Raw genomic sequence first — 20,485 nt, 5'->3', positions numbered from 1 at the left:
CCACTGAACTAACACAGAGGGCGCCCAGAGCCCGACTAGAGGACAAACACAGTCCTCAATGCAATCCCTGGCCGTGCTTGGGCAGGATTCTCCTTTCACTGGTGTAAATCATGAGTATCTCCCCTGAAACCAATGGCACTTCCGCAGCGTAAGTCAGATCCGGCCCTGATCTTTCCTACAGAGCACAGATCAACAGGTCCTTTCCATTTTGGCTTTGAGTCGCAGCATGGGTGTGCAAGGTTGTTGTGCTCCAGAATGGTTGTGAGTGAAGGCTAAGGATGGGCAGAAATAAGGCTGAACGCTAGTCATATCCTCCACTCTGAGCACAATTGTAAGAATCAGGCACGCTCTCTTACGCACACAAGCAAAGGATATAAAGGGGGCAATTTGCGGACAGAAACTGGACATGTCTGGAGAGATGTAGGCTTAGCATCATCCTCAGCACTAACAAAGTGCTTCGCTGCACGCTCTTCAGACGAGGCAGGTGTAACTTGGCAACTGCTCTCCAGGATCTCCATAAGTCCCTGATTCAGCAGCCAACCCCTATTGAGCAAAGTACTTAAGCAAGGACTGGTTCTTAAGCATCTACTTAAAGTTAAGCACGTGCTTTGGTGAATAAGGATGGACTTGCTTAAATGCTTTACTGAATGTGATTGGGTGTACCAGGCATTTGCTGCTCACTGTAGGAGGGCGTGCTGCCTTGACACACCCTGCCCTAAGAAGGGGTCCTGCTGGAAGGGAAGAGCAGCAAGGTCCGGCCTCCAGGGGTTGCCTAGAGAGGCTTCCCCTTCCCATGATCAACTGCAGGCAGAATCAGCTAGAGTTAGTCCTCCAGAAGCTAGAAGAGCCAGGAGCAGGTGGAAGCCAGTCAGAGCCCAGAAGGCCAGATATAAAAGGCTGGTTGCTTCTCTTAGGGGTCAGTTCTGGGTAAAACCAGGGCATGGAAGGAAGGCTGTCCTAGCCCTAACCTTAGTAATGTGGCCCAGTTAGGTGCATAATCTTGACATTAGCCTCGAACCTTGTGATGGACTACTGTTTGTACTATGGACTTTAATCCTATTTTGAGTTCAGATTTAATTTGTCTTCTGTTAATGCATTTGCTCCATTTTATGTAAATTAGATGGGCTCCCTATCTATCTGTTGTCTCTGTCTTGGTATGTGTATTGCCCTCATCCTGTCAACAACATGGCAACATAAATGGGAAGAATCCAAACCCTCCCTGAAATAGCAGATCTAGAGCTGGTAACAAAAGTGCTGACATGCAGAGGGACATAAACATTTTAGTCTTTGTATTGATGGTGAAAGGGATGTCAAGCCAGCCAGGGTACAAAATATACCGCAGTAAACAATCCCATCCTGGCTGAGGGACGGCCTAGAGGAATTAACAGGTCATTTCTGCCTCTGCTTTTTATGATTCTGTGATTAAGTGACCAAAGTCCCCTTGCCCAGACCTTGGCACCCTCAGGAAAGTGAGCAATGAGCACATCTGCAGCTCTCAATAAGCCACCCCCATGTTGCATTTGATGAAAATAAATATGAACATGGGGATGCAATTATGGGGTTGGACGCTTGAACTGCACTGTGTTTTTATTTAGTTTTCCTGACAGCTGGCATCTCTGGCAGGACCTCAAAACCTCCAGTGGGCACCCAGGGCTCTGTCAAGCTGTGACCACGTGAATGAGGGAGATTTAAAAAAATAACCATGATGGTGATGAGTGAATTCTCAAATGTCTCATTGAAAGGCACGGGGGAGGGATGGAGGAAATACCTCCAGATGGAAGAGGGAGAAACTAAAAAACAGGGGTGCACAGTGTGTGTGTGTGAGAGAGAGAAGTGACTATGGTGGGTTGTGGTTTTGTGTTAGCGTCCTCATTTTCTTCGGGTGAAATTCACCCCTCTGTGGAGGGTTAGCATGAGGTCCACATGGTCCCTGCAGGATTTGACCCGAGCTGTCTTTCTGCACGGGGCGCGGAGCAGACAAGGAGTTAGCCGGGAGCACCTGCCCGTGTGCACGTTATTACCCACGTGCCCAATTCAAAGTCACACCACGACCTTGGCTCAAAGCGAAACTGAAATCAGGCCGTTTCCCTTCCAGAGCAGGGCGAGCAGTGCAGGCAGCTGCGGCTGCTTCAGGACCACGGGCTTGGCCAACAGCAAGCCGGACCCATCGCTGCCCGCCCCCGGCCAACTACCTGCTTCCACCCGGGGGTTCCAGCCTTAACCCCTCCCCCGCCCTCTGGCATCCGGGCTCTTTGGGGCAGAGGGTCTCCTACCACACACAGCCCTGCCCTGCCTTGCACACCCTGCTCCGCGCCTCCTGCCACCCCCCGCAGCACGTGGTTCCCGCTCCCTGCCTTTAAAATCCCCCTTCCACCACGCGTCCCCCCCCCCGCCTTTAAATCCTCTTCGCACCATGACGTATTCCCCCTGTCCCGGGGGATTCCCTTCCCACCACGCGCCGCCCGCGTCGTTCGAATCCCCCCCTCGCGCCACGTGCCCCCGCGCCCACGTGCGCCGCTGCCGCCGCCTGGCCCTTTAAGTCTCCCCTCCCGCCCCACCACGTGACGGCGGCGCGCCCTCCCATTGCCCGGCCGCGCGGCACCGCCTTCCCTCGCCTCCGCGGTGACGTTGCCCCGCCCCGCTCCCCCCCTCCCTCCCCCCACACACACTCCTCCGGGCCCCGCCCCCCGGTGACGTGAGGCGCGCGGAGGCTCGGGGAATGACATCACCTGTGAGAGTGTCTGGAGCCCGGGAGGGAGCTGGAGCCGCAGTGTCCCCCGCGCGCCCGCCCGCCCCCTCCTCCGCGCAGCATCCTCAGCCGGGAGCCGAGCGGGTCCGGGAGGAGGAGGGGGCTGCCCGGGATTAATGCGCCTCCTCCGGCCGGACGGCAGGCGAGGATGTGAGCGGGCAGCCCGGCCGCCAGGTAAGGGGGGGGCGATGGAGCCTTGGGGGTGTGGGCAGATTGCACGGGAGCGGCGGGGGAGGGGCAGGTTGCACGGGGGAGGGAGGGGGTTGCAATGGTGCCTTAGGGGTGTGGGGCAGGTTGCATTGGAGCAGGGGGGAGATTGCAGTAGAGCAGGGGGTTGCATGGGGGGCAGGTTGCAGTGGAGCAGGGGGAGGTTGCAATGGAGCAGAGGGGGTTGCATTTGCATTGGGGGGCAGGTTGTAATGGGGCAGGAAGGGTTGCATGGAGGCAGGTTGCAATGGAGTAGGGGGGTTGCAGTAGGGGGCAGGTTGCAATGGAGCAGTAGGGAGGTTGCAATGGAACAGCGGGGGGCACGTGGGGGGGAATTGGGTGCCATGGGGCAGAAGTAGGGAGGCTGTAATGGAGCATTCGGAGTTGCGGTGGAGGGGAGGGTGGGGGCTCGTGGGGGGCTGGTTGCAATGGAGAATTGGGGAGGGGCTTCATTAGAGATAGGATCAGGCAGCACCGGAGCACTGGTGATGGGGGGGGGGGGGGGGGGAAGAAAGGGGTTGAACTCCGGCCAGATTGCAGTGGGTGGAGGTGAGAATTGCAGTGGGAATGGGGGAGGGTTGATTTGGGGAGGGGGCTGCGCTGGGTGTGGGGCAGGTTGGGCGGGGGAGGATGTCGGAGGTGCGAGGCTGTACGGAGGCAGGAGGAGGTCGTGCGGAAACCTTGGGGGAGGTGGGGGTTTGCTCAAGACTGGACGCAGGAAAGCCGCGGGGTGCAGCCGAGTCTCAAGGGAGCTTGCCCTGTGGAAGGAGCAGATTATGTCGGGTTACTGGGTGGTGCTGGGCAGGGGAGGCACCCGAGCGCCCGGCACTGGCTCTGGCAGGATGGATGCGCTAGTGACAGCCGGGCGCTGTATACAAAGGGTTTGGAGAGGATGCCCTGGAGCAGGGAGAGGGGAAGCTCTGCTGGGGAGACCTGAGCATTGCCCAAGGGATTTGGGAGCGGGGAGCTCTGGGCTTTGGGGCGGGAAGCAGGGCGTAAAATGATTATCAGTGCACTGAAAATGCACTGCTGGTGCAACCGGCCATTGCGTGGAGGGACGCGGGGTGGGGGCGGGGGGGAAGCTGCATACTTGCCAGCCGGCATTGCACTTAGGTACCAGGGAGGAGGCTGCTGGGCTCCTCCCAGCTCCATTGATGCTACAGGCGTTGCAGCTGGGAGGTTGCAGAGCCTGAGATCTGTGGGCAGTTCCAGAAGGGAAAACCCCTCGTTCCCCCCCCCCCTCCATCCTGAGGATCTCCCCATTGCTTCTCCTCCCTCCCTGCTGCCCAGCTCTCCTCCCCCTGGCACAGCGAAGCAGCTTTCCACTCTCACGGAAAAACAGTCCTCTCGGCCACCGTGTGCATAGTCCAGCCTTTCCCCCGTGTTCCAGCTTCCACCCACGGTCGCCGGTGTCCGGCTTGTTCCCTAGCCTGTAAGCATCCTTGCCCCCTTTTGTTGATCTAGCACCTCCTCCCCTGAGCGCAGACCAAAAATCCTGCTCGGTTTACCCGCTGCCTTGTTAACCCTCCAGAGCACCTGTCAGGTTGATCCTCACCCGCTCCTCACCCTTGTCCTAGCTCCTCATCCCTTGTCTGGGATTCTCCCATCGCCTGGCCCAATCTGCTTGAAGGGCACTTGGTCAGTCCTTAATACGTGGTGCTAGCGCCGTTGCCCGCTGTGCTCTGCTTTGCGTTGACATGTCGCCCCACGGCGATGCCCTCTCCATGTCTCTTGTGACATGCCCATGGCCTGCCCCTGCTCGTCAGGACTTGCACCTTCATGGGGAACCCTTGCTGGTTGCCTGTGTCCCATCGTGGTCCCTAGACCTCTTTGCAGGCTGTGTCTCATGGGCAGAGGTGGTGTTAGCCCACTGGGGGTTCTACACAGGAATATTTTGGGGGTCCTGGCCCCCCCCTTATCCCTCACCGACCCCCTAAAAATATTAATTGCATTATTTCCATAAACCAAAAAATGTACCAGCACAGCCCATGGTGATATACTTGTAAAAGAGAGGAAGGGCATTTTAGCGGTGATACCAAATTGGGGGCCTCCTTGAGCTGGTTGGGGCCCTAAGCAATTGCTCAGTCCGCTTACACCAAGCACCACCACTGCTCCTAGGTCCCGTTGTGGCCTCACGTAGCTCATGCCATGGTGTGTGTGCACACAACTAGGTGTCCTTCCTCTGTGGGATTTCCCTCCCACCGCCCCCACCGCCCCTTCCCCAGCATGTATTGTTGCTACCAAAGACCACAGCTTTCCTTTCCATTACGTAGACACCTCGCTGGTTCTCCATTTCTCCACTCCACAGAGATGGCCTGTAAATGGCCTGTACGTTTTGCTGTACTGTAGGTGTCTTCAAAAAATGCTGGTACACGCCCGGACACCTGTAGTGGGAGGGTGGGGGCTGGTGGGATGAAAAAACCCCTTCTGAGAGGAGATCTTGGGGTGATAGTCCTCCTCAGTGGCTATTTTAATAAGACATAAGGAGGGGGGATTGTTCCTCTGAAGTACCTTTATGAGCCACAGATGGCTTAGCTGAGTCCAGGAAAAGGGAATGAATTACATAAGAGATGGCGAAATAACCCCAACATCCCATTTCGGTGTGTAGACGCTGCTTAACTGGGGGCTTGAACAGGAAACGTTTTGAAAAGGGGAAACTCCTTCCTTTCTCTGGAGGTGTCACAAAGTAACCTGTTCACCTTTTAAGAAAGGGGCTGCTGCTAGGTGTCTCTTGTCTCCACCTTTGTCCAAGCCTCCTGCCTTTTACCTGTAAGGCAGCATCTAAAGAGCCCCGTTTCCTCTGCTTGTTTGGAACAGTCGCCGACTTGTGGGACCCTTTCTAATCATATCCTCTCTTATCAGCATGCTTGGTGGAAAGAGCCACCATCTCCTGTTATCTTTTTAGCTACGTTGCATGGCCACCACCTAAATCACCATCCGATTGATCCCGCTGCCCGAGAGGGAGACGTGGATCCCTCCTTCCAGTCATCCTGAAAACTGCTCCTGCTGCATACATCCGCTGTGTGTCTGGGTGTGTTTGTATTGATTGCATTGTTCCCAAGGGGGCGTCCTGGGTCTCTTTTCAGCTCAGTGGCTGCACCTCCTGCTCTGTCCTTTTATTTTTTCTTGCTGCTTGGTTCATCATTAAACAACTGGGGCTCCTTGAGATCGCACTTGTTAATTTCTGTGTGGTTTGGGTTTTGCTTATTTATTTGGTACGGTTTAATGGAACAGGAAAAGAGAGATGGCACATGCTAGAAGAGGGGCCCGCGCTGAGCTTTCTGCTCTCTTGAATTGGGATTTGGTTATCTTCAGCCCTGAAAAAGAGAGGTTAATCTGCTTCCCCCTGACCCCCTCCCTCTAGGTTGGCTGTGTCGGAGATCAGCATCCTCTCATTCAATCACAGAAATAGTCTGTTTTTTTGCTTGGTGTATTTTACCTGCTCCTGGTGCACCTGTATATAGGGTCTGAAAAGCGTCTGCCAGCGAGTTGGTTCAGTTGAGGCTGGCTGCCCTTGTAGCCAGCCTCCAACTGGAAACTGGATTTCCCTGGTGCTGAGAATAGTGTGATCGATGTGATTGCTAGACCCTTGTAGCGTTCGGGCTTGGGGGTGACTTTGATTACCGTATATTCTCTACTAAATAGTCCGTTTTATCCAAGCTGTGTTCGTATTTCTGCTCTGGGTTCCGAGGAGAGACCTGTGTGTGGCTTTTAAATTGTGTTATTTATTCTCATGGAAATTGGGTGTGACACCAATATCCCTGGGAGATGCCTCCAGCTTTAACCACACGCTGTTAGAACACCTGATTCATTTGGGCAGCCCTTTTTTCCCCGAACTGTTTCCTTCTGCCCTTCGGGAAAAACAAGGCAAACGATCAAATCTCTCACCTCTTAGGCACTTGCTGCTTCAGCCAGGGAGGTTATTAATAGGTTCTTGGAATTGAGACTTTTTATATTCCTGTTTCTTAACAGGTGTGTGTGCTGCTTTGTCGGTGGTTGTTCACGGCAAAGGTATTTGAGAGCTTAGACGCTTGTTAATAAAGTGGGATTCTATAGTCAAGTTGGGAGTCAGCAAAGGGGCACAGGCATTCACATCTGGTCCATTTAAAAAGGTATTGCATAGCGTGTGTGTGCGTGCGTACGCTAATCAGAGGCAAGTAAGTGCAACGAGTGACGCTCTTCTAGGGTGGCAGCCACGTGCAAAGTAGGAGCTAATAAACCAAAATTAACAAAGGCTCAGAATGACGGAAGCCTGGGTTATCAAACCTGGATTTTTGCAGTGTGTCACTCGTAATCTGGGGCTCCGATACCAACAGCAGTGCAACAGTGCCCCTCCAAAGGAGAGGTGGAATACCGTGCTGGAGGGAGACAGAAGAGTGGTGACCATTGCAATTCAGCTCTAAGAGATTGTAGCCTGCAGCTGCTCTCTCTCCCTCCCTGCCCCGGTAACAGGATTTCTACCTGCTGCGTGGAACGGTGCTCTAATTCTAGGGAGCATTGGCATCATTGGGGGCGATCTGTAGAAAGGGGGCGGAGGGGAATGAGAAATCAAATAGGAAAATGAGGCAATGCGCAGGGAGATGCTATCGCCTCGACTCGCAGCATTCTGGGGAAATCATTGCGTCATCTTGGATTCCACCCTTCTTCCCGCCCCTTTTAGTTCTAAAACTAACCACTTCATCCTCGGGTGCCAATTTGCAATTTTTCAGGTTGCTCCTCTTCCAGCTGACTGGCAGAGAGCAGAACCAATTCCTCTCTAACTTCTTGTCTTGAAGACTTAAGAGTCTCCCCTCCCCACCCACCTTCATCAGTAATGGACTGCATATAAATTGGAACTTCAGTGGCTCCTGTGTGTTTCTAGCTGCGTGGGGTGGCTGGGTGGGGGAAGCGGCTGGATGTGGACAGATGATGAGTAAAGCTATCTGTAATTCTGTGAGGTGTGGGGGCTAGAATAAAGGTCTCAGTTTCCCAGTCCATATTGTCAGAACCAAATGGATTTATCACAGGATAAGCTCTCCAGGCCTGCATCCAGAATTGTCTTCTCTGCAAACAGCGTCGGTCTGTGGTGGTCAACTGGAAATGCTGATGGATTAAAAAATACCCTCTTCTCTGTCAAGTCCACGCAGCAGGATTGCTCTCAGGTGTGTCATCTTGCTTTTGCATGTGATGGTGACTGGTTATGGGGAATAGGGGAAGAGTATTCGGGTTGCTTCTTTTTAAGGGAACCCCTATATCCCTGCTGCTCTAAGATCTTTTATCCCTTTGCATAAGGTTGTCTGCTTTCTATATTATCCCCAGTCAGTCTGTTTTATTGATACGTTTCATATAGTTCTGGGGCTGAACAAGCGATCTTTAAGGCAATAATACTCGGCCTTTTGGGGCAGTGTGGGGGAGGGGGCAGAAGGTAGTTGACCACCAAGCATTCTGAGCCACAAGCCTGGCTAGGTGCAGAGAGCAGCATGGCTTTTGGGCTAATACCACATCGCTATCCATGGCCATTCTGGATCCTGCCGGTGCAGGGTTTTTACTGAGCTGGGTTGGTGTAGTGAGTGGGCTGCCTTTTCTCTCTCTCTCTCTCTCTCTCACACACACACAAGTGTTGGTGGGGAAAGGGAGAGCTGAGAACTCATCCACGGACATGATTTCTCCATTCTCTTGGATCTGAAATTAAATGCTGATGAGAGAACGTGCTGGCTTTGGTTGTGTTGGTGGTGGCTTCTTGTATGGTGGAGCAGCTGGGTGTGAAATAGAAGATATGGCATTTATTGGAGAATTTTCTCTTTCCAATAAAAATCTGGGGGGGGAGCAGCAGCACTGAGCCTTGAGGACTAGATCATCTGTTACCTCTGTGCTGGATATTAATTGTCAGCCAAATCCTCGTATTTGATTCTCTTCCTTAACGATGGTCTCCTTCTGGGAGGTGCAGTTGTCTTGTTCGCATCTGCAATCCTGGGCTCTGCCACTGGCTCATGGTGTGACCGTGGGCAAGTGGCTGCTGCCTGCACCAGATCTGTAAAGTGGGTGTCTCTGAGCGATGCTAACGCTGACCTACGACAGCTGAGAGAAGTGCTGACAATCAGCCGATGTTTCTGAAGTGCTCCGATCCTTGGATGAGAAGAGCAAAGTAAAATTATGGCTCTGCTTTTTGGTGGTACTTCTGGTGTCTTGGTTTGGAGGGGGTTGTCTCTGACACAGCCTCAGAAGACAGGACTGCACAAAACCACTGATTTACTGTGAAAAATGTAAGTTCTTATAACTGATGGGTCCCTGAAGCCTGTTGTTACATCAGTGATGCCTGTGTCTGAGCAATGAAGAGCGGAGGAATGTACTGAAAATGAAGAGAAGTAAACCTAACGTGTTTGGGGGATAATTGACAATGCTTTAATGTTTTCAGCTTGGAGCAATTTTCTCCTGACTGCATTAACGCACAATTTACAGAATCAATCAAAACCAATTGAAAATATTAGGATGTAGAGTGTGTGTGTGTATGGCTTGAGTTTTTTTTATTAGTTTTTTTGCAGAGCCATCCAAGTATTCAGGGCGTGTAGCTTCTCATGCCCTGCAAGAAACTGCTCTTGCTTTTAAAGTCTTTTTGGCATCGCTGTTAGAATAATGGTATAAAACATTAACATGGAGCCACACTTTGCTCCAAGGGCAATGAGGAAGTAGGAACAAATGCTAAGAGAATCGGGGCAAGCCTCTCTAAAAGGAAAATGGATTTCATCAGCCCTGCAGAGATGCTGCCTGCACTCTTTGACTTCGGATCCTGGTTCTGTGCGCGTGCACCCCCCGTTTTGTTTGCAGCATGGCCGGTTTACATTTCCCACCGTTGGCTGAATCCCTCCCCCCTTGGCTTAAAGCTGTTGCCTCTGGCTTCCCACGAACTTGTGACTTCTGCTTTCCTAGCACTGGCTGCTAAAAGCTTTGGTTGCCCCCTCCCACCCCAGATTCTGGCTGCCTTCTCTTGGTAAAAGCTACACCTGGGTTCCCTTTCTCTGCCCAGGGAAACTGACTGAGCTCTCTGGGGAAGTGGGGTTGTCAGAGGAGCTGCAGCCTGCTGGCTGGCTGAACAGAAACAAACACTGTGTTTTTAAAAAAAAAAAAAAAAAAAAACCTTTACAGAGAGAGAGGATAAAAGGCAGCATCTTCCTGTTGTGTCCCCTGTGTCTAGAAATTATTGATGAGGGTTCCCGATGCCATTTCTCTCTCTTTCTACCCGTCTTGCCTTTCTTTTTTTTCCCCTCCATGTGTACTTTTAATTCGGACTCAGCACTGAAGCAGTGGGAAAGCACAGCCCCAGCCTTGCCTGCTTGCAGGAGAAGCAGGGGGTGGCTGTGAAAAGTGCCTCCGAGTTCTTGGTGACCTTGTGCCCATCCTTTTTACCCTTCAGGCAGGATGTGTCCCCTGCAGAGTCTGGCCTGAAAGACCCCATTGCCATGGCAACTTTAAGGAGATGGTACCAGGCACTGTGTCTGGATTTGCAGAGGGGGAGATGGAGGGGAGAAGGGTTGAATCTTAAACAATGAGTCATGTCAAATTGGAATATGATCCACCCCTGTTAGCAAAAGCCACGTGGTTGCTTGATTGTTCTGTGGGAGACAGCCAGTGAAGTGCTGCTGACAGGACGAGGGTGGTAAAAAGCTCTTTATTCTGGGGAAGTTGCTGAAGGGGGGAGTAATGCAGGGCTGCATTTCATTCAGAAATCAGCGATCTTGACTTGTTAAGAGGTGGATTCTGTGTGTGTCACTGGGCCGGGACATGGAGCTCTGGGTGGGTCACTGGGGGACACCAGTGGCTCCCCCCGGCGTGGTGCCACAAGGAAGGTGACCACACTGGCGGCTGTGCGATGGAGGTGGACTGGCTTGGCTGAGATGAGCTGCAGGTTGCCATCAGGCATGGAACTGACCATCCGCTAGCCAATCAGTCTGACGTCGCAGCAGCCGTCGCAACCTTCGCCTAGAAGTCCTGCAAAGCAAAATGTTCCAGAGATGGCGTTAACAGGGTTCTCTTGTTTTTTCATCCTCTGCTTGGCACACTATTTCAGAAGCTTCGCGGGCCCCTGCCAGACCAGTCCAGTTTCCAGTTCTCATTAACAAGTGACTCACGGTGCAGAGCTGTGTCTCACCTTGGAACCTGTCTGGTGCACGTGCCGGCCGCTGGGCTAGCTGAGAGTGGCAGGGGCTTGGTCTGAGCCGGGCGGTGGAGTTCAGCGGCTTGTATGCTTCTGTTCCTTCAGCTGAGCCCTGGACAAACCGAGCTCTGGCCTGCTTGGACGCTAAACGTCCCCAGGCCCTGTGAGTGAGAGGAAGCGTCCACCCAGGTGTCATTGGCCGGACTCTCCTTTTCTCTCTCCTCCTCTCTCTCTGCTGCGCAGAACTATTGCGCTCCAGCGCCGAGGTGGCTGCATTTCAGGGCCTCTGTGTGCACCTGCTGCGGAGCAGGTTGAGGATTCTCTGGAAAGCACCAGAGAAATTGCAGGATGATCTCTGTGGCCAGCGCGTTTAATCCCGTTTCCTTCCCCATCACCAAGGGACTGGGGCGGTGAGAAGCACAGTCACTAACCCCGCGGAAGAGAGCTGTGGAGCTAGGTGACTGAAGGGAGGAGGTCTCGGGTCACCCTGGATGGGTGGGGCGGCTCTGGGCAGTGAGTGAGGCTGCTCTGAATCATTAGGGATGGGCCCCTGGACATTGAGGAGCCGCCTGTAGCCTGCGCTCTTGCAGGGTTTATAGGCGAGAACATAAATGTAGGATGAGAAAACCCTTTTGGCTGCAAACACCCGGGAGGCAGGGCCGCCCTTTCTGCTCCGAGCCGTGCCGAACGAGAGCCAGCCGTGAACGCCATCCCTGGCGGGGGGGCACTACCCCATCCCAACCTGCCTCCTGCAGTTTGTCCACTTCCCACCCCCCTTACTTGGTTTCCCATCTTGTCCAAAGATGGGGGGGAGGGGGTCTGGGACAGGTGCCCTTACTGGGTGCTGTCCTCTCGTGTCCGCTCTATTTAATGTATTTCTCGCAGTCGTACCAGACGCCTGGCAGTCTTCAATTCTAGCACCCCTGTGAGGCGGGGAAATGCCGTTAGCCCCACTTTACAGGGGAAGGAGCTGAAATGTAAGTGACATTCCCAGGGTCACTCAGGAAGTCCGTGGCAGAGCTGGGAATCTTACCTCGGTCTCAAATCCTAGCCTAGCATTGTAACCCCTGGACCATCCTTGGTCTGCATTTGGCATAACTGAGCATCCCGTCTCTGTGCTGGGTGGGGCTGCACTGGCCAGCCTCCCGTCTCCTTTTCCCGGACCCTCTCCTGGGGAGGGGCAGGCGTGTGCATGTCAAGGGAGTGGAGAAGACACTTTCCATTCTCTTTCCTTCCACCTCAGTGGCATCCCTGCTCCCCAGTCCTATTGCCTGGAAGGGAGATGGCCAGGAAGAAAGCGGGTGTCCGCCTTTTCCTTCCCCTCTTCCGAGGCTGGATGTCCTGGGAGTACAGTGGATCCCAGTGCTCAGCACCTGGAGAGGTGCTAGCTGTCAGTGGGAGGGACAAGAAGAGTTTCCAGTTAGGGATAATCCTGAACCCTCCCCTGGGCCCAATGCAGGCAGCAGTGACTCCAGAGGGAGGGTCATCTTGTGCATGGAGCTGAAATGATGGATGGTGGTGAGAAGCAATTGGTCATTGCCTGCTGGGACCAAAACTGCTGCTGAGTGTTTCTGGGACTAGGACTTAGCATTTTTTGCTTTCTGCTGAGAAACTTCTCTTCAGGGTAGAGCTGCAGCTGGGGAGGCTCAGCCCGCTGAAGACTGCTGGATTTGCTGTTGTGCAACAGAAGAGTTGAGAAGGAGAAGTTCTGAAGTCCTGCATCCCAGCTTGGACATGTCCTGCTGTGCCATTTGTTTGCAGTCAGTCTCCGGTGTTTTTCATGTGCCGTAGCTGCATGTGTATCTGCCTGGGAGGAGGGATGGTCTGGTGGCTAAAGCAGAGGACGGGGAGTCATGAGGAGTTAATCACAGTCTGCCTATTGACTTGACCTTGCACAAGTTGCTTGTCCTCCCCGTGACTCTACTTTCCTCATCTGTAAAATGGGGGCAAATTACTTACCCATGAGGTACTGGGACTTCACTTACATTTGTGAAAGGCTTTGAGATCCTAGGGCGAAGTGCAAAGTCCTGCTGCGAATGCCTGCATGGCTTCCAGGTGTGCCTTGATTCTAGACAGGAGGCTAAACGCCAATTCCCTGCATGCACGTCTCCCTTTGCTGCTGCACTATAAGGCCTGGCTTGGGGTCAGGGTGTGACACGTGAGTAACGATCACCCCCCTCCACCCCCTGATTCTCGGTGCATCTGGAACGTCTGCCAAGCCTGCAGCCATTAGCTGAACACGCACTGTTCTGAAACGCACCCAACTGGCGGTAATTACAAAAGGGGCCGTATTTCAGATCAATTGCTGGATGGGAGCGTATTGCTGCTCCTGCCTAATTGATTATTGGAAACTGTTAATTGTGCCCTGCCAGATTGATTTATTAACCAGTGAATTTGCTGGCACACTCCTCCTTCCTGTGTGCAGCAAGGTCCCGTATTTCAAAAGGGAAAAGGCATAAATATTTCTAGTAGAGTAATAGGAGCCTCGTACTGAAATAATACTTCTACTTTGCCTTGCTAAAGGACTTCAGTTTAACGGTCCTGGGAAGGAGACTGTAAGCAGCCCAGATTGTGTGTAAAAAATCCTCTTTATAGAGCAGGCATATATTTTTAATCTTCTCTATTAGGAGGTGGCAGGTGGAGTACTGAGAGGCAATGTGGTTAGTGGTTAGAGCAAGAGATTGCCATGACTGGCTCCTGGGTTGTACTCCCTGCTCTGCAAAAGAACAGCCTGAACTAGAGATTAGGGCAGGATGACTAGGAGTCAGGACTCCTGACTTCTCTTTCCGACTGACTTACTGTGAGAACTTAAGCAAGTCACTCAGCCGCTCTGAGTCTCAGTAAACCCATCTGTAAAATGGGGTTAACGCTTGCTAGCCTTACAGGGGTAGGGGCAAGTCTGATCTAATATTTGTAAACCTCTTCTAAGATAATCGGGTGAGACTGCATTTCCCTAGCATCTGTGTACTGATTATTTGTAGTATTGGTGCCCCGTCATGAGCCAGGTTAGGGGCTGTACAAACACAGAGCAAAAAGACGGTCCCTGCCCCCAAGGGCTTACAGTTTAACCATCTCAGTCCCCTATAGAAGGGTGGCTGAACGCAGTTTGTGCGCTAGAGAAGGGGTCTGGTTTTTCTCTCAATGGCAACGAATAACATTCATGTGACTTTTTTTTTTTTTTAAAGGGGAAAATATCCCTTTCTTCATGCAGAGTGAACTGTCACAGTGAAATAGATGCTTAATTCTCTTGCCTTTATCTTCATCCGGTATAAAGAGATCTCAGATGCCCAGCTAGGCAGGTCATTAGAGCAGCTGTTATTGATTCAGGGGACTGTTCGAGGTCTCTGCTTTAAAAGGTATTTACGGAAAGGCATGGTTTAGGATTAATTTCCTCCTCCCCTGTCTGTTCAGGAGGCTTGGCACAGACTGGTTCAAATATCCCAAATCGGATGCAAACTGGATATTCTCCAAATCCAGTTTTAGGCTTGACACGTGGCGTTAATCACCTGGTGGTGGTAGGACAACCGAAAGTCCAATTTTCCTGATTGGGCAGGTAATGTTGAAGAAAGGCCTAGTTCACTGCAGCAGAGCAAAGTGTCTGGTTCTACAATCTACCAAGCTCGTGTGGTCTAACAGCCCAACAGGGATACCCTGCAGCGTTTAGTCCAGGTGGCTAAATAAACTAACAGTTCAACACCACACTGTGGGATGAAATGACAATAAGGTTGGAGCTATAGATAAGGGTCTGGATCAGAATCCTTTCTGGTGCTAGTTTGTCTCGTACACCTTGTAGGTTCAGCATTCTTAAACTGTACCAAATCCAGTGCAACTGTAAAAGTCCCGTCAAACAGCTTTGCTTACTCGAGAGTAAATTTATATGGCTTCCTCAGCTGTTCATCCACTACTCCATGCAATTTGGGGACTGGGTGGGCAGGGAGATGGAAAATAGCTTATTCACCAGAGTGGTCTCCTGTGGCCTGCCGCGGCATATGGATTTTATCCTGAACCTTAGTTTCTGATTAAAATATCATTTTGTAGGAATTACAAGACGGCCATGTGGAGCGCAATGAAGCCAACCTTAACCGATGTCACCGTTGGCAATCCAAGTCTGTGGCAGGGAGAGGTTATTCAGTTGCATTAAATGGGCACACGGTCCTGTAATTTACCCACAACTTCTAAATTTTAAATCTAAACAGTGTTATGAAACATGACAGAACTTATAAATGTTGACATGATTTAAAAAGCAAAATCACTCCTTTGCTGTGGAATTGTGGAGGGGGAAGGGGGGGAGAACTCAAATGTTCCTGTGCTCCCTGGAAAGTCCCAATGCATCCTGAGAAATCCAATAGTGAAAGTGATCATGAGCAAATGTGAAATTGACCAGTCTGGTTTCCTGCTTAAGCAGAGTGAAAATGTTAAAAAAAAAAAAAAAAAAAAAAAAAAAAAAATTGGTGAAAAGTAAATTAGTGTCAGATCCTTCCAGTTTTACTAATGAGCCTTCCTCCCTCTCATCTGAGGATCTCGGTGCTTTGACTCTGATCTGGAGATTGTGAGCTAGTGCATCATGCACAGGTCTAGAAGTTTGGAAACTTGCGTTCTCTGCCCAGCTTTGCCACTGACCTGCTGTGTGACTCTGGGTCACTTCTCTGCTCTTCCACTACCACTCTGATTTCCATTTAGATAATCCGCTCTGCGAGCAGAAACGGTCTCTTACGGCCTGTACGGTGCCTGGCAGAGCAGGGCCCTGAACGTTGGTTTAGGGCCTCCAAATATTACTGTGATAGAAAAATAGCTGTAAGAATAAATTATAACTTAAACAAATTCTTTCATTTTAAGCCCTGTAATTACGCAGCTCCAACAAAGTGGGTGTGTTACAAGCCAGCTTCCTTTTCCCAGCTAAAGTGTAACATTTGTGGGGCTCACTGCGTCAGACGTGATCCCGGGCCTTCCTTTCCCCGTCTGATTCTTTGGCAATGCGACACGTATTCTGGACCTGGACTCCGTGTCCAAGCGTGCTGATTGTTTTACAACCTCAAGTCATTTTTGTTTTGTGTGACAGCTCAGCCTAGTAAACTGGAAAGTTGTCTTTTTATTTATTTTTTTTCCCCCCCTTCTATCGCCAGTCGTCCGGGTCTGTTCCAATCTGCTTCTCTCAGGCTTTCATTTCCTGCTCCAGTGTCGTTCACTTTGGCTTACCGGTTTATCTAACTTGGCGTCCATATTTGCAGTCGCTGCCTGGACTTTGTCTGATTATTTTTGGCTCTGCTCATCTTGCCGAGTCTGTCCTGCGTGCCATGTAGATGAGTTCTCACTAAGCCGCTGCTAGATGGCAACAACCCAGCCCCAGGGATTCGAAAAGTAATTTTCAGTCTTTGTTGCCCTCTTGATGCTCCTGGTGGTTGGGAGGCATGATTTTGCTAAGCCTATTGGCTTTGAGTTTAAGGGTGTGACTGGCTCCCACCACTCCGGAGCCACTCATAATGCTAGGCAGCATTGCATTCAAATGTTAACTAGCTCTCAGAGCTGTCAAACTTCTTTGGAGGAGAAGAGGATCACATGCTATATTTAATGGTGGCCTGTGGGCCAGGGCGTAGACTCAAGACTGCCTCCTTCCTGCTGGCAGTCCCCGCTGATGTCAGTAGGAGGTTTGCACAGAGATTGTGACGGGGGAAGGGGGAGAATATAGCCCTCATGTAGTAAGCAAATGTCTAGTTGTTTGTTCAAGATAGTCTTGTCCCTCCAGCTGTGGTGTGTCGCTGGGGTCTGGGCCTCGGGTCCTTGCGGCTGGCTGGGCTCCTTGGCTTGGTTGGTTCCCACACCCCACAAATTGCTGGAGCGAGTGGCGGCCGCTTTGCAGCAATTCTTTCTGGTGGTATCAGCGTCTGCGGGGGACAGCGGTTTTGGCCTCACCCCCCCCCCCCTTGGCCGGGCAGCGCTCATTTGGGCCCTATGTCTTGTAGTAGCCGTGGCCTGGGGCTTTGCCTGTGGTTCCTTCTGCAGTTGGGTGTGGTCTGGCAGTGGCCTCGGTCTAAATTTGACACCTCCGTTGGTTGGCGGGGATGACGTGAGTGAGTGAGAGGGAATCTGCTCACACCTGACAGTGGAGGTTGGACCGTAGCCATGTTACCTCAGTAGGCCATAGCTTTCATTGATTGGCTACCAATGCTACAGCTGTAATGGAGGGGCCCAGTGGCAGAGATGGGCTTACAATTGTTCGTGCTCTTAGCTGGATCTCTCTTCTCCCCCACCCCCACAACACACACACACTCCTCCCCTCTTAATGCCAGGTATTAAAGCATTTGAATCCGTTTAGACCTTATGGCTTCCTCCGACCTGCCCTGGAAGAGCTTGCCCAGAATCCAGTTAATGACCATGTTGTTAACTATTTATTTTCCCTGGCAGCTTGTTTACAGAGACAAATGGGCTGGGGGTAACAAGGGGTGACTGAAGCCCAGTTGTTGGCTTTCAGAGGAGAGGCCCCTGCCTAAAGTGCTGGGATAGCTGCCTCTCTCCAGGGGGTTGGAAAGCATGTCAGTGCATACCTCCCTTCTTGATCGTGGCCATCTCTTGTGGTCCCGCTGCTAGAAGATGTAATATCCTGCCTTTCAGCAGAATGTCCTTGCCGGTCCAGTTTTTCCATCCCTAACTACTGTGGTCTCACTCGTGTCCTGCTCTTCCTGTTCGCTGAATCATTTATCTTACACTTGCATTGTGAGCTCTTCAAGGCGAAGACCATCTTTCTGTTATGTTTGTACAGCTCCCAGCACGACGAGGCTGGGGCATTTAGGTGCTATTATAATAGTATCAATAGGGCAGACTGTTTTCAGTTCTCCATGGTGGTGTTTGCAAGCATAAGGACTGGGAACTTTAGAAAACTTAGTTGTTTGACTGAACTGGTTTTTAAATCAATGTAGCTAAACTGGGCCAACCACTAATATAATATAGATGCGCTAAAATCAGCGTAAGCTTGGGTTAAATCAATTTAGTTTATTTTGGTAATTTCCTAATTTGGTAACTAGCTAAACTGAGTTTCAATGAGTGTAAGATGTTTTAAGGGCATCTACCTTACATTACAAGTTTTCATGTATGTAAATAAACTGACTTTAAAAACCTGTTCTGGTAAACCCATGTAAACCAACCCTAAATAGTATGTGTAATTCTCTCATACACAACACCTTATGGGCTTTGTAATGTACTAATTTTTGCTTCCTTTGTCTCTTGTATCATCAGCCCTGTCTTGGGACAGCATCCCGGAAGTTGACTAAATAAAAAGGTATTAATTGGTATTTATCCAGCACCTTGTTGTCTCAATTTGCAGTAAAATGTGACACTTTAAACACGTGCTCTGGTCATCCCCAAACCAGACAATGCACAATAACTTATTTTGTGTCTGGGTTTTAATAAACTCTAAATTGTCTGGGTTGTCTCCCCTTTCCCCTCCCATCCAGAAGACATTTGTGCTCCTCTGTGCGTCCATCAGCAATGGGTCCATCAGCACGGGGCCTGAAATTATGGAGCATTTGGTGGAGCCTGAATTCAAGAATGTCCTGACTCTTCTTGGGTTTCACAGAACATGGCTTTATTTTTCTTTTCTGTTTGCAGGCAGTAAATGTGTGATGAGATGTGTGGTTATACCAAGTAACCCCATGCTTTGGGCCTTCATAAGCCATGAAGGTGGAGGCCAAGTGCTCTCCGTCTCTGGAGGCAAATACTGTGGCTGTGTGGCAGTTCACCCTGTCTCAAACTCATCAGCTGCAGCGTTCAAAATGGGTTTAAGGGGCAGGGCAGGGGAGATAACACTTTGGAACATGCATGATTCCTCAAAATGGAATCCTCTCCTCTCAAGAAACAATTGTCTTGTTTAAAATTCAGTATTTGAGATGGTTAAATCTTATCTGAACATCTCTTTGAGCAGCTCGCTCAAAGAGATACCGTAAAGAAACAAATCTATTAAAAATCCTTGTGTTGCTAATAACTCCATAGATCATTAAAGCTGAAAGATGTTCTTCTAAAAATCTAATTTATTGTTCCTTCCCTCCCCCCCCCCCCCCTTACCCCAATATCCTAGTTTTCCTGCATTTTGCACTCACTGAGACAATTAAACTGGATTGATCAGTTTCACTTTTGTGGGTAGTCAGTTTTATTTGCGAGTATGTGGGTTGCGAACTTTGCAGGAACTGTTCATTTAAAGAGCTCCAGTAGCGCTTAAATCTTAAACCACTCTCTCCTATCTACCACTCTTATATCTGATTTCATTTTTATTCTCACAAATCTAAAGTGTTTTGTGTAGCTCACACTGATCAGGGGTTTCTTCCTTTCCTCTGGCATCAGCTGCTTTCCTGTCACTCACATGAGGAAGGGTTTTCTTGCTTTCCTCTGTCCATTGGAAAGGCCGAGGTCGTAGGAAACTGGGCAACAGTTCACAACTCTCCACGTGAAGTTCCTGTTTCACCCGACAGGAATCGTTCTGGATGTTGAGAAAGTGATGGCACCGTACCGGTCACTTGGGGAATGTAGCTGTGCCATCAGGTCTCTGTCCACTGAGAATTCTGAACTGGGATATGCAGGTGGGGGTTTTGATCTCCCTCATCTATTGGGAACCAAAAATAGAAAAGGGGAATCTTTTTTTATTGTAAGCTCAGGCAAGAGGAAGACATGGGTGTGGGGGAGCTTTTGTTCCAGATGTTCTTATAGCTGTAGGGCCACTGGATTATTGCTACTACCACCCCTTCCTCTGTAGCATTCCTGTAGATCAGTCTCTTGGTCCCCTGGCTTGCCCTGTTGGGCACCTTGCTCATTTTAAATAATGAATCCTTTTTGTACGAGACCTTCTTTGTACCCTAAAATTCTTCCCTGTTCGCTGCCTCCCTCTAAGTTCCAGAGTGGCTAATGCGAGGGACTGAGGGGCTTTTATAACTTGGGGGGGGGGAGGGGAGAAGATCTGTGCTCTACAGTATTTTATGACTCTGCCATCTAATATCCATATCAACCAGCAGCCGTCACGTGTGTGAAGAACAGGGAAGACTGGCAACAGCCCTTATTTGGGGATCAGGAACGGTGTGGTTCAGCTAAAGGTTTGGCAAGGAGGAGCTGCCTGTTTAAAATTCTGCCCCTCCTCCTACACACGACCACCCACGAATTACTGCTGTGGGGGGCGACTCTCTGCACGGCAGTGGGAAGGCACTAATCTGTGTTGCTATGCTGGATCCCCGCATCGGGGATGGTCTCTAAGGCAAAACAATACCCTAAAATGGAATCTTTCTTCAGTGTGCTTTGTGACAGTCGGCTTAGACTGTATGTTCCTCGGGGCAGCGACCACAACAATGCCTCTCTGGATACTGCACTTTCCATGCTGTGATCACAGAACAGGAGAAGCCAGGCGGTCAGATCCTTCCTTT

General features: G+C 50.7%; 1 protein-coding gene across 1 annotated transcript in view; it reads left to right on the top strand.

Annotated features, from left to right (window-relative positions):
• Positions 1-2,754: 2,754 nt before the first annotated feature.
• PTPRS (protein tyrosine phosphatase receptor type S) overlaps positions 2,755-20,485 on the top strand; it is a 216,909-nt gene continuing 199,178 nt past the window's right edge. The window contains exons 1-2 of the mRNA XM_067558480.1: positions 2,755-2,923; positions 7,963-8,097. The gene's annotated coding sequence lies outside the window, so the exon portion shown is untranslated. The remainder of the gene's footprint in view (positions 2,924-7,962; positions 8,098-20,485) is intronic.

This window comes from Emydura macquarii, unplaced genomic scaffold (genome assembly GCF_026122565.2).
Source record: "Emydura macquarii macquarii isolate MOO-44397 ecotype Brisbane River unplaced genomic scaffold, CSIRO-AGI_Emac_v2 contig_306, whole genome shotgun sequence".
Taxonomy (NCBI): Eukaryota; Metazoa; Chordata; order Testudines; family Chelidae; genus Emydura; species Emydura macquarii.
Note: the sequence above shows the minus strand (reverse complement) of the source record. Positions and strands in the feature narration are given on the sequence as shown.